Source organism: Nannospalax galili, unplaced genomic scaffold (genome assembly GCF_000622305.1).
Source record: "Nannospalax galili isolate Female #2095 unplaced genomic scaffold, S.galili_v1.0 scaffold892, whole genome shotgun sequence".
NCBI lineage: Eukaryota > Metazoa > Chordata > Mammalia > Rodentia > Spalacidae > Nannospalax > Nannospalax galili.
In genome coordinates, this window is record NW_008333311.1 from 996,245 (window position 1) to 1,007,752 (window position 11,508).

The 11,508-nt window shown below is 36.1% G+C and overlaps 1 pseudogene; it reads right to left on the reverse strand.

Moving 5' to 3' along the window:
- Window positions 1-9,767: 9,767 nt before the first annotated feature.
- LOC103729860 lies at window positions 9,768-10,256 on the reverse strand (annotated as a pseudogene).
- Between the last annotated feature and the right edge of the window lie 1,252 nt (window positions 10,257-11,508).

Consider the following 11,508-nt stretch of genomic DNA (forward strand, 5'->3'; position numbering starts at 1 on the left):
ATATATATGCGCGTGTGTGTGTCATACTTATGCAGAACATTCACGAATGGAGTTCATGTGTCCTCAAGATTGCCACACTGGGAAGGAACATTTCAAATGATTTTGTGATTGATAACGGCTGACATAAAGAGCAAGGATGCAATTCTTATGTAGGAGGTGGTCATACATATGTCATGGGACTTGTGTCATACACGATACTAAAGATTTTTGTCATACATGAGACTTGTGTCACTAGTACCATTAGGGAAATAGCCGAGTGAATCAAGGGAAATCCTCAAAGCAGGTAACAAATTAAAAAAGAAGTGGTGTGGGTGAATCCCACTGCTTGGCTATTGAGCATGTCACTAGACCAAAAAGTAAGGGAAAATATAAAACTAATTACAGCACAAAAGACAACAAGTAAACTGACAGATAGTTCTGCGTTTTATTTCAGGGAGTTGGGGGAGTGTTTTTTCCTTTTACAACCTCATTAACTTTTGTTCCTTTGTTAGTTTCTTTTTGCTTTTCTCTTGCTGCAGTTCCTCCACACACTCACTAGAATGTAAAAGGGGAAGTGGAGTTTGGGCACTGTTAAAATCAATACTAGTTACTGTTTTGAAAATTGATTATCAATACTCTTTCATGGAGTATCTTAAGATATTATTCATTTCTGTTAAATCAAATGATTCACATATGGAGCACACATTCATTTCTCTGGTGCAATAGAACCAAACATAATCTTCACCTACAGTAATACTAGTAACATTGCAACTGTTCAGTAATTTTTATAAAACACAATCTTTAATCATATTCTAATATAGCCTAGTTGACCAGTTAGAACTCAGATCATTGACTAGTTTTAAGCGAACACAAGCTAACATGTGGTGAAATGTTATTCTAAAAATAATGTTGTACAGAAAATTGCAGCTCTCTGCTCATTCACCAACATCTCATCACAGGTCTGTGACTTCTTTCTGACATTCCCAAGCATAGTAACTCCTTTTATGATCTAATGGAAGCACTTGAGTTTCCTCTCCTTTGTTTTTATCTGCATTATATAACAAACATGCTACTATTGTGTTTCAATGTGTTCAAGACATATCTCTCAAGAATTTGAAAATCTTTCATGTGATATTCTTTATTTCACTTTAAAAAAATTAATTATCTTTATGAAGATGTGTATGCACATGTCTGTGGGGGTAGTTATAGATATAAATACAATTTTCAAACATATAGTTTATGTACCCTTTATTATCATTTTTTGTAATATTTTTCATTAATTCTTTGAGTAGTTCATACAATGTATTCGATTATATTTCCCCCACTCATAATACGTCCTAGATCCACCCCAACACCCTAACCACCAACTTCCTGTTCTTTATCCTCTACTGAGTCCAATATATGTTGCCCACATACTCTTGTGTATTGACCTGCCCTAGATTGTGGTTAAGGGAGGGTAACATCATTCATGAAAACTGACTCTTCCTGACACAGCTGCTGAAAAATGCCAATAGCTCCCCTGCTAAAGGCAGGAGGAGTTCATTTCGACCTCCATTCCCTCTCCATGGTTGGCTTTTGACTGGTTTGAGCTTGAGCAAATCTTGTGCAGGTAGACTCATGTGCTGGGAGTTCATATGTGCAATCTCCTTATTGTCTGGGAAGTACTGCTTCCTTGTATCCATCCACTACCTCTGACTCTTAGAATCCTTCCACTCCCTCCTCTGGGATAATCCTTGATCTTTGGGGAAAGTGGTCATATGGTTATGCACCCTTGGGGGCTGAGCATGCTTCAGTCTCTTATTTTCTATGTGTTGACCAGTGGTGGATCTCTATGATAACAGCCTTCTACTACAAAAAGAAGCTTCTTTGATGAAGTTTGAGAGATCGATTAATACAGTAATAAGTCATTTAGGAGTAATTTTAATATGCCCATTTAGTAGAATATTGCTAGTAGGTTCACCCCTAGGGCCTAGGGTCTATACAGCCACAGATTCTTGGCCCCAATACTAGTGCCAGCCATAGGTTGCATCTTGTAGAGTGTGCCTTAAATCTAATCAGAGAATTGTTCATTACTTCCATAACATCCATGCCCTTATTGCACTGGGGGCGGGGTGTAGCTTGCCAGACCAGTCATTATTTTAGTTCAAGGCATTCACAGCTGGGTAAGATTGATGACTACTTTCTTCTCTGTTAGCATGCATAGCATCTTCCAGCATTATGAAATCTAGGTTGAAACTTCCAGATCAGTACCAGCTTGGGTTTTCAGTGTTTCATATGTAGTCTTTATTCTAGCCACTCTTTACTTAGCTCACCTCTTTGGAGTCTCTCTGTTATCATCATCACAACCTTCCAGCTATTTTTCCATTGCTATAGAGTAATATATGATATAAGTAATATATGAATGTCACCTGTTGGCCAATCCTATATTTGCTTTGGAGATTAGTCTATTCAAGTCTTTACCCCATTCCTAATTTAATTATTAATGTCTTCTCTCCCATCATGATATGTCAGTTTCCTACATATTTTAAGTAACCACTTACCTGATGTATACTTTCAAATATTTTCTCTGAATCAGCATGCTGTCATTACATTCTGTTGACTGTTCCTTTTAATTAATAGAACCTTTTTAAAAAGTGGGGAAAAAGACTTTAGAAAGAAGAAAACCTTGCAATATGCTATCAAATAAGTCACAGCATTTGTCCTCTGTGAAGTATGAAGAATAGTCTTGTCTTAATCACTCAATGTAAGAGAAAACAGAGGAATGAGGGAGAAATGGCAAACTGAAAATCAAGTGATACTAAATGTCAATTTATGCAAGTCCTAGTTATTCTGAATTTCAACAGAATAATTTCCCTATGGTTAGTAGTGTATTACATGTATGAAATTTTCTAAGAGAAAAAAAATCTTAAACAATGTTTTTATACAATATTTAAAATCTAAGAAAACAGACAAAATTCAACTAATTGCTATAATTCATTATGTGTTAAAGGTGCATATTTCTTAATGTTGCTATAAATAACCATTGGCACAGTTTTCCTGAGGATCACATGAATATTGTTTTACCATTACAAAAATCCCCCAAACACACGTTTATATACATTTCTTGCTACCATCCCTGTTAATTCCAAGACAATTCCATAGAACTAATAACCTGAACTGAAACATATTTGAATTTTCATTTTAATAGATATTGCCAGATTAGTCTCAAAAAGGCTGATGACAATTCATATTCATCATTAATATGTGAGCATATCATATTTAGTTTAACATCTCTCAGCAATAGATTCTAGAGCTATTTTAAAAAAATATTTTCTTATTTTTATGTATATGACTGTATTGCCTGCATGTGTGTGAGTGCACCCATGCCGTGCAATGCTGTGCAGGTTAGAATAGGGCATTGGAGTGCCCTGGATCTGGAGTTAAGGATGGTTCTTAGCGATCATGTGGGTACTAGGAATCGAACCCGGGTCCTCTGCAAGAGTAGTCAGTGCTCCTAAACACTGAGCTATCTCTCCAGCCCCCTAGAGCTATTTTTAATCATTAATTTATACAGTTGGATAATATATTTTAGGGGGATGTTTCAATTTGCATTTCACAGCTGGTAGTGAAATTAGATCTTCCTTCACAGCTTCTTGACCAATAAAGTTTAAGCTTATATAGATAAACTAAGCATGACCATTGTTCATTTTTGCTACAAATGATAATATATCCTTTCTTGTAGAAATGTGGCTTTCTTGTAGATATGTGGCTTGGAGATGACAAATATAAAGCAAGAAGGCAACAAATAGAAGGGAATGCCTGGCTTGGTATTGGGTATTAATAAAAGTTCACTGTCATTTATCATTACTAATATTTGCATAAATTATAATCAAATGGCATATTTCTATTTCTAAAGATTCATGACTACTATAAAACTAAAATCAACACATTTGATTAATTCTGAAATATTGGTAATGACTATATGTTAGGCATTGGGTTGTAGTCAGTAAAATTTAAGGTAAATAATACAGGATTTTTGTTCTTGAGAGTTTGATCTTTGTATTGATTTTCAATGTGGAAGCCTCCAAATCATTACTAACCAAATAACGGTTAACATTTTATAGTTTAATTCACATCAAATGAACTTCAAAGCAAAGTACATGTGTGCACACATGTGTATATACTGACAATAACCTCACATTATAATACACACTAATATCATGTCCACCTTACAAATAAGCCAAGTAAGGCTCACAAACATCATCACTTAAAAATTCCATAATATATAGATAATTGACAGCATATCGGAGTTTTGCACTTAGATATCTGCCTTCCAGTTCATAGTCCTAACAAGTTTATTTAGGCTTGTCAGAATAGAATATATACATGCACCAAAACTTATTTTTAAATGAAGAAAATTAGTCTCAGAGACTGCAATGGATTACTAAGCATGAGCTAGTTAACTGCAGGACAGCTGTCTTAATCAAGCATTGTAACTCTGACTGATGATAAGAGTTAAAGTGCACTAGTCACTGCCAGGTCCATCATGTTTTCGGTAATGATCTAATTTAGTTGAACTGGGTGTTCATAACCCCCACCTGCAGAGTAAAATAGGAATTACTTTATGTAAACATTATAGCAATATAGTTAATCTTCAAAGACAAAGATATCAGATTAATATGCTTATTGAACCTACTCTAAATTAGACATTTTTTCTTTTCCCCCTTTATGTCATTGCTGCACTGACTGAAATTTTTTCTTTTTTCTTTTTTTTTTACTGGATTTTTGTGGCAAGGTCTGCCTATAGTTTCCCTGCTGGCTTGGGGCTTGCTATGTAGATCAAGCTGACCTCAATCTCACAGAGATTCTAGTGTCTGTGCCTCCTGAATATTAGAATTAAAAGTGTGCACCAACATACCTGCTTGAAACATTTTTAAAAAGGTCCTACATAGCACACGTTAAGGCAACGGTTTCTAAATACTAATGTCTCTAAAGGCTGACATAAAATGCTAGTTCCAAATAATGTCACAATTACTACATTTTGCCCACTTACAATACATCCACAGCTTATGTCTGCTTAGAAGAAAATGTGCAATGAAGTAGTCACTTTTTGGTGAGACACTGATACTGAGAAACATTATATTAAAACATTGCTAAGTGTGTAAAAATTTGAATTCAGGCACATTTTTGTAATGTAAAAGCTGTTTAAAAACAGAAATGTGTACTAGTCAGCCCTTATTTCCTGTAAATTATTTCTGTGCAGAGTTTACTTACATAAGGTTTTAGTTTTCATATTTAAAAAAAATTTTGCAAATGCAGTGTACTTACTCTTGATAATTTCCATATAACTAACCAATACCTGTCACATCAATTCCCCTCAGGCACATTTTATTATTTAGTGTTGTGTGTTGTGATTTGAATGTGAAATATTCTCCATATGCTTATGAATTTGAAAACTTGTTTCCCAGCTGGTGGAGCTGTTTTACGAAATTGTGGATCCGTTAGGAGGTAGAGCCTTGCTGGAGGAAGTGAGGGACTAGAAGTGAACTTTGAGGCTTGATAATCCTTCCCCATGTGTCTGCTTTCTGTTTCCTTCAATGTGACCACCAAGCTCCTGTTACCTTTCCTTATCCAGCATCGTGGGCTGTAATCCCTCTTCAGCTGTCAGTTAAGATAAACCTTTCTTCCTTTGTGTTGCTTCTGGTCTGGTACTTGGAAACAGCAACTGATACAGAGTATTTATGGAATATAAAAAAAATCTGGGAAGAATATGTACTGTTTCAAAATGATAGTTAAAGATAGGTAAAGATATTCACTAGAAGGATGGATTAGAAGCCTGTATTAGTAAGACATTTGTCTACATAGAATTGTTTTACTAGACTTCAAGATTTGATAATCAGTGCATCTCAGTACCTAGAAATATCGTTCTCAGTTGAAAGTCTTCATATTTCCAACATGTTGGATAGGTAAAGATATTCACTAGAACGAATGGATTAGAAGCCTGTATTGGTAAGACATTTGTCTACATAGAATTGTTTTACTAGACTTCAAGATTTGATAATCAGTGCATCTCAGTACCTAGAAATATCTTTCTCAATTGAAAGTCTTCATATTTCCAACATGTTGAGAACTGAAAAGGATACTTACACTAACATTGGCTAACTTTCTAGGGTTACAGAGGATGACACTCATTAAATTGGTTATATTTCAAAGAAAACAATTTCTGATTTCACAGCAAAACCTGGGATCAAAGGTATCTGAGTTATTGGATGTAAGCTACACTGTGCTGCCTTTCCTAAACAAAAATAATAGTACTAAACACCAGCAGCAACTGAAGAGTGGGTACTGCTCCCTCAGCAATTGTGACAGATTTGTTTGAATGCAGTCACATTACCTAATGGGGCACTTCTCCTATTTGCCATGTGTCAGACCTGAGAGGGTTAGATTGCACTCTTTAGATGTGAATCAGAGCAGAGCCAAGAGCCCCTGCCTGAGAACTCAGCCTTGACTCAGCACAGCACACTAATTAAACCAGTTCTCCAGTTACAGAGTCATATGCTATTTAATCAGACAACTGGACAGAAGGGAATATTCCCACTAAGAAAAAATTTAGGAAATTCATATTAGAAAAATGCTAATCTGTTACCCTAGACATTTATAAAGTATAATACTTAAGATGAAATAATTTGAATCACATTATAGAAGTCTCAATGAGCCACAAAGACATCATCAATATGTTATAAATCATGTTATGATTAATCAAATCTTCTTATGTTATTAACTAGTGAGAAATAAAGAGAAATCTTAAATAGATTCCAATTCACTAAGAGAAAGCCCTTTATGGTTATCTAATACAATGATTATCACTACTTAATTCTTCCATGATTTTGAGAAAAGGATGTGGTAACACAAACCTTCTCTTGATTCTTTTTATGTAAATATACCTACACATATCTGTTTAGAGATCATCCCAAATAAATGAGACTAGTTGAAGAAAATAAAAGGTATGCAATAAAGACTACTAGAAGGGATTCTAAATTTTTTAACAGCTTGTCAAGGGGGAGTCCATTCCTGGCATTGAGCTTTTTACCTTGCTAGCCTATGGTGCCTAGTAGGGGATATGTCCCTCTATTATAAGGTAATTACTTTTAATCTCTTTTTGCAATGTATATATGTGTACTTGTAGAAGCTTCTGCACTGGTAGAGTTCCCTGTGGCTTTTTCTAAAGGCCTTTAGTGTTAGTTTCCCTCCTCATACTTTTGAAGTTGTTTTGAAATCTTTTGAAGCTGTTGGACAGGGGTTCCATGCCCTAAAATAATACTGGCCATTGGCCCTGTTCTTGGTCACCTACCACATCTTCACAGAAAGAGCCTATTTCAGAAGACATTGCATTCATGAGCTATAGAACAAAAAAAGGAGAAATCTGGTGCCAACTTCAAAGCCTCATCTCTAAGGCTGGCTTTCATTGTAATGAAAGGTGCTAGGCAAGCTATCTGGAGAGAAAAATTAGTCATCAGCCTTACTCTGCTATGAATCCTGTGAACTACAAAAACTGGCCTGGAAAGATAAGTCCACTGGAACAATAGTGCACAAATATTATGGAACCAAGAACTTTTTAAATTGGATTTAGTCCACTTCATAAGATGGACCCTATGCCATATACTAATCAATACCTAACATCAGGCCTAGGAACATGTAACTAGATGGCGACATAGGTGATAGGGGAGAGCCTAATACTATTGTTCTGTTACAGACACAGTATTAAACTGATTTCTAATGACTTATTGTTATACCCATAGAGTAGGGCATCTCTCAACTCTCACAGAGAAACATCCTTATTCAACAGATGGTGATTAACAGAGAGAATCTACAACTGACCAACATGCAGAGAATAAGAGGCTGTACAGTGCTTATTCCTAAATAGGAAACCTATATCAAACTTCTGACTCCTAAGGCTCAAGGATCATTGTGGAAGGGGGGAGCAGAAATATTATAATGACCAGAGATGGTAGATGACTACAAGGAAACAGAGGTTTCCAGACAGTTTCCAGGGCAATGACCCAAGTGAATTAATAACAATAGTGAGAGCATGCACAAATGCCACAAAATTCAAATCAGGCAAAATCCAAGTACAGATATAGAGAAGAGGGGTAAGTAACCCCAATCCTATCAGAAGGAATATTGATAACTGATGGCTGCTGGAAAGGGGAGAGTCAGTCTTCTTTAAGGGTGAGACTCTTGTTAGCTTGATCAGACTCTAGTGGATGTAATAGAAGAGTTTGGGGGACACAAATTTCACTCTATAGATCTTAAGGGGTGTGTATGTGGTGTTATGAGTATGTCTGTGTGTATGTGTATGTATAAATTTAACCCTATGCACATATACAAACACATACATACACATATATAAATTTGACTATATAGGCCTTAATATATTATATATATGAGTACATGAATTGGGGTGAAGGAGTAGTAATGGGGTACCAATACAGAAGGGGATCTAAATGTAATTAAAGTATATTGTATGAAATTTACAAAAATTCCATAAATAATGAAAGATAAAATAAAAATAAAATTTAAGATAAATAATGTACATAATTTCTAATATGTTCTTTTCATTTCATGATTTATTCCTTTTCTAGAGCCAACTGTTTTAATTTTTCTTTTGAGAATAATAATGTTGACATACATTAATTTTTCCCAGGCCTTACCCTAAATCATACCGTCCTCTGAAAAGACCTGTATTTTGTATTGTTAACAGCACATTGTTGATGCAGATGCTGAAGTATAAAAAGGTTGATTAACTTGCCCATACTTACCAGATTAGTTACTTGGTGAAGTTGAGATTTAAATCAGAGTAGTTTGACTTTAGATCTGTGTTTTTAACCACTGTGCTGCAGCTTATCATGAAAAAAAAAAAAAAAACCAAAAAACGTGTTGAATGATTTTGTGCCCAAAAGACAGAAAAAAATATTTATATTTATTAAATTGAAAAAGATTTTCTCTGCTTGATTTTGCCATCTCAGAACTTGATCAGATAGCCGTCCTGTTTTCTTTAACGGCACTCCTCACAAATTCTCCTCAGTGCTATTGCTGCATCCATTTCCTTCAGAATAAGTGTATATCTCCCACAAAACAGTGATTCCTTTGATGCCTGAAGATGGAGATTAAATCTTTCATTTCTTTGTAACTAGCATCATGACTGGTGCAGAAAAAAGGAGATGATATATATGGAATTAATTAGCCAGTTATTCACCTTCTACTTCAATATCTAATATAGCTGTATTATGACTTTAATTTTATTTCATGACTGGAGAAATCCAAGATTTATTTTAGAAGTTCTAATTACACATTCAGTCTCAGCTAAATAAAGCACAGAATTCTGGATAAAGATGTTGGATAATTTCCATTTCTTGATTTAGAAATCCTAAAATTAAGGGTCCAATGTTAAAACTGGAACCTGAACACATAAGTAAGCAGTTGGATATGTGAATTTAGGTGAAAAAGTAGAAATGTACAACCAAAAGTTCTGTTTCCAAAAAAACAAAAACAAAAACAAAAACAAGAAAACAGTTTGGTGAGTAGTAGTTCATCATTGATGTCACTAAGAGCACAAAATACTTCGGGGGGTGGCAGGAGGCTTTATTCTTTTGGCAGATCTTCTCAGTCATTACAGATTTTGCTGCACTGTTAATAAAAACATGTGCTTCTCTGTAAAGCATTTAAAAAAATTCCAAGGATGAGATGGCTGAGGTCTCAGCTCAAGTATCTCCAAATACATTGTTGGCCATTCCCTGACTTTCTAAATGTTATTTCTTGGTTGTTTTCTGGAACAATGCCATTCTCTGTTTATGAGCTTCTGTTGTACAAACTTTTTTGTAGGGTCAGATTTCTTCAGAGCCAAATCCTGGAATCCACATATTCCACTGATGCTCTAGACGCAACTGGACATCTTTCACCTCCAGGGTGCTGGACTTGCAATGCCCAGCGAGCTGGCAGGCTGCTGTCGCCACACTCTCAATAAAACCATCAGTGATCTGTAACAGCATTTCCTCCACATCTTCATCCAACTGCTCATTAGGTTCCACTTCTCTTAATAAGTCCTGTAACTTCTTCTTTGTCAATATCTGATTGTTTTTAGGGCTCAGGCGACCACCTGTCCCAGGAGTACCCGAATCTTTACCACAGTAGTGCTATTGGCCAAGGAGCCTTGTGGAGGTGTGCTGGCTGGCTCTGGTTTTGTAGATGAGAGATTGGTCCAAGAGGTTGATTAGGGCCGTGGGGTCAAACTGGTTCATTATCTGCCAAGCTTTGGACTTCAGCTCAGAGAGCTAAGCTTATCAAGATCCTGTTTCTTCTTGAAGCTATGACGACCAAGGCCAGTCAAAGGCAGCAGTGTCTATGATATAGAGAGATGGGCCCAGTGAAGCTTTCCTCTCAGCAACCAGTCTGACTGCAGGCCCTCCCTCAAGTACTTCTGGCACAGCTCACCTGCAAAATAATTTTAAAGTTTGAATATGAAATGTTTCCCATAGGCTCGTGTTTGTCAAAGCTTGGTGCCCAGCTGGTGGCACTATCTGGACAGTATGTGGAGACATTAGGTTGTGTGGCCTAGATGGAGAAAGGTAACTGAAACTTATGATTGGCCCCAAGCCCTGTCTTCGGTCTCTACTTCCCATCCATCATGAGCTGAAGACTTCATAGCCAAGCAACTACGGACTGAACTATACAAAACCATGATCAAAAGAAATATTTCCTATTTAAGTTGCTTCTGTCCAGTGTTTGGAGAAAACTAACAAAATAGCATACATATATCAGAAGTTGAAAGTGTGCTGAGAAGTTTGTCTCTGTGTGTTAAAAGCCTTTTACTGTAAAAGTATAATTAGGAATCACATGACTCAGTATTTGTGCATCCATTTGTTTTAGCTGGCACACAGATGGGACATCATGAAAATCCACGGTAGAAACCTTCTTAGTTTCTGTTTTGACACTGCTATGGGCCATGTGATGCTCAGATAAGGTGCCCTAAGCATCAAAGAGACTCAAGAGGAAAGGTTAGCCTTACATAATGCAAAATTTTACAAAGCCACAGAAGTAAAAGAAGTATTTATGGAGATGGCTGTGGAGGTACTTGCCCCTGTTCAAACTCATCAAATTGCATACATTAGTGATGTAGGATTTTTACACATATAAATTGCACTTTAGAAAGGTGATGTTTTAACAATGAGAGAAGAAGAAAATTTAAACATATTCAAGAACAGAACCGTCAGTGCTGGGGAGATGACTCAGCAGTTAAGAGCACTGGCTGTTCTTGCACAGGACTGTGGTTAGATTTCCAGCAGCCACATGGCAGCTAACAACCATCTGTAACTCCAGTTCCAGGGGAATCTGACACCTTCTTCTGACCTCTGCAGGCATTTCATGACACGGGCATGCTTACATATATGCAGGTTATACATTCATACACATAAAATAAAAATAATAAATAAAATATTTTAAAAAATATAGTCAAAATACTAAATAAAACTAAAATAGAAACACATCAAGTCT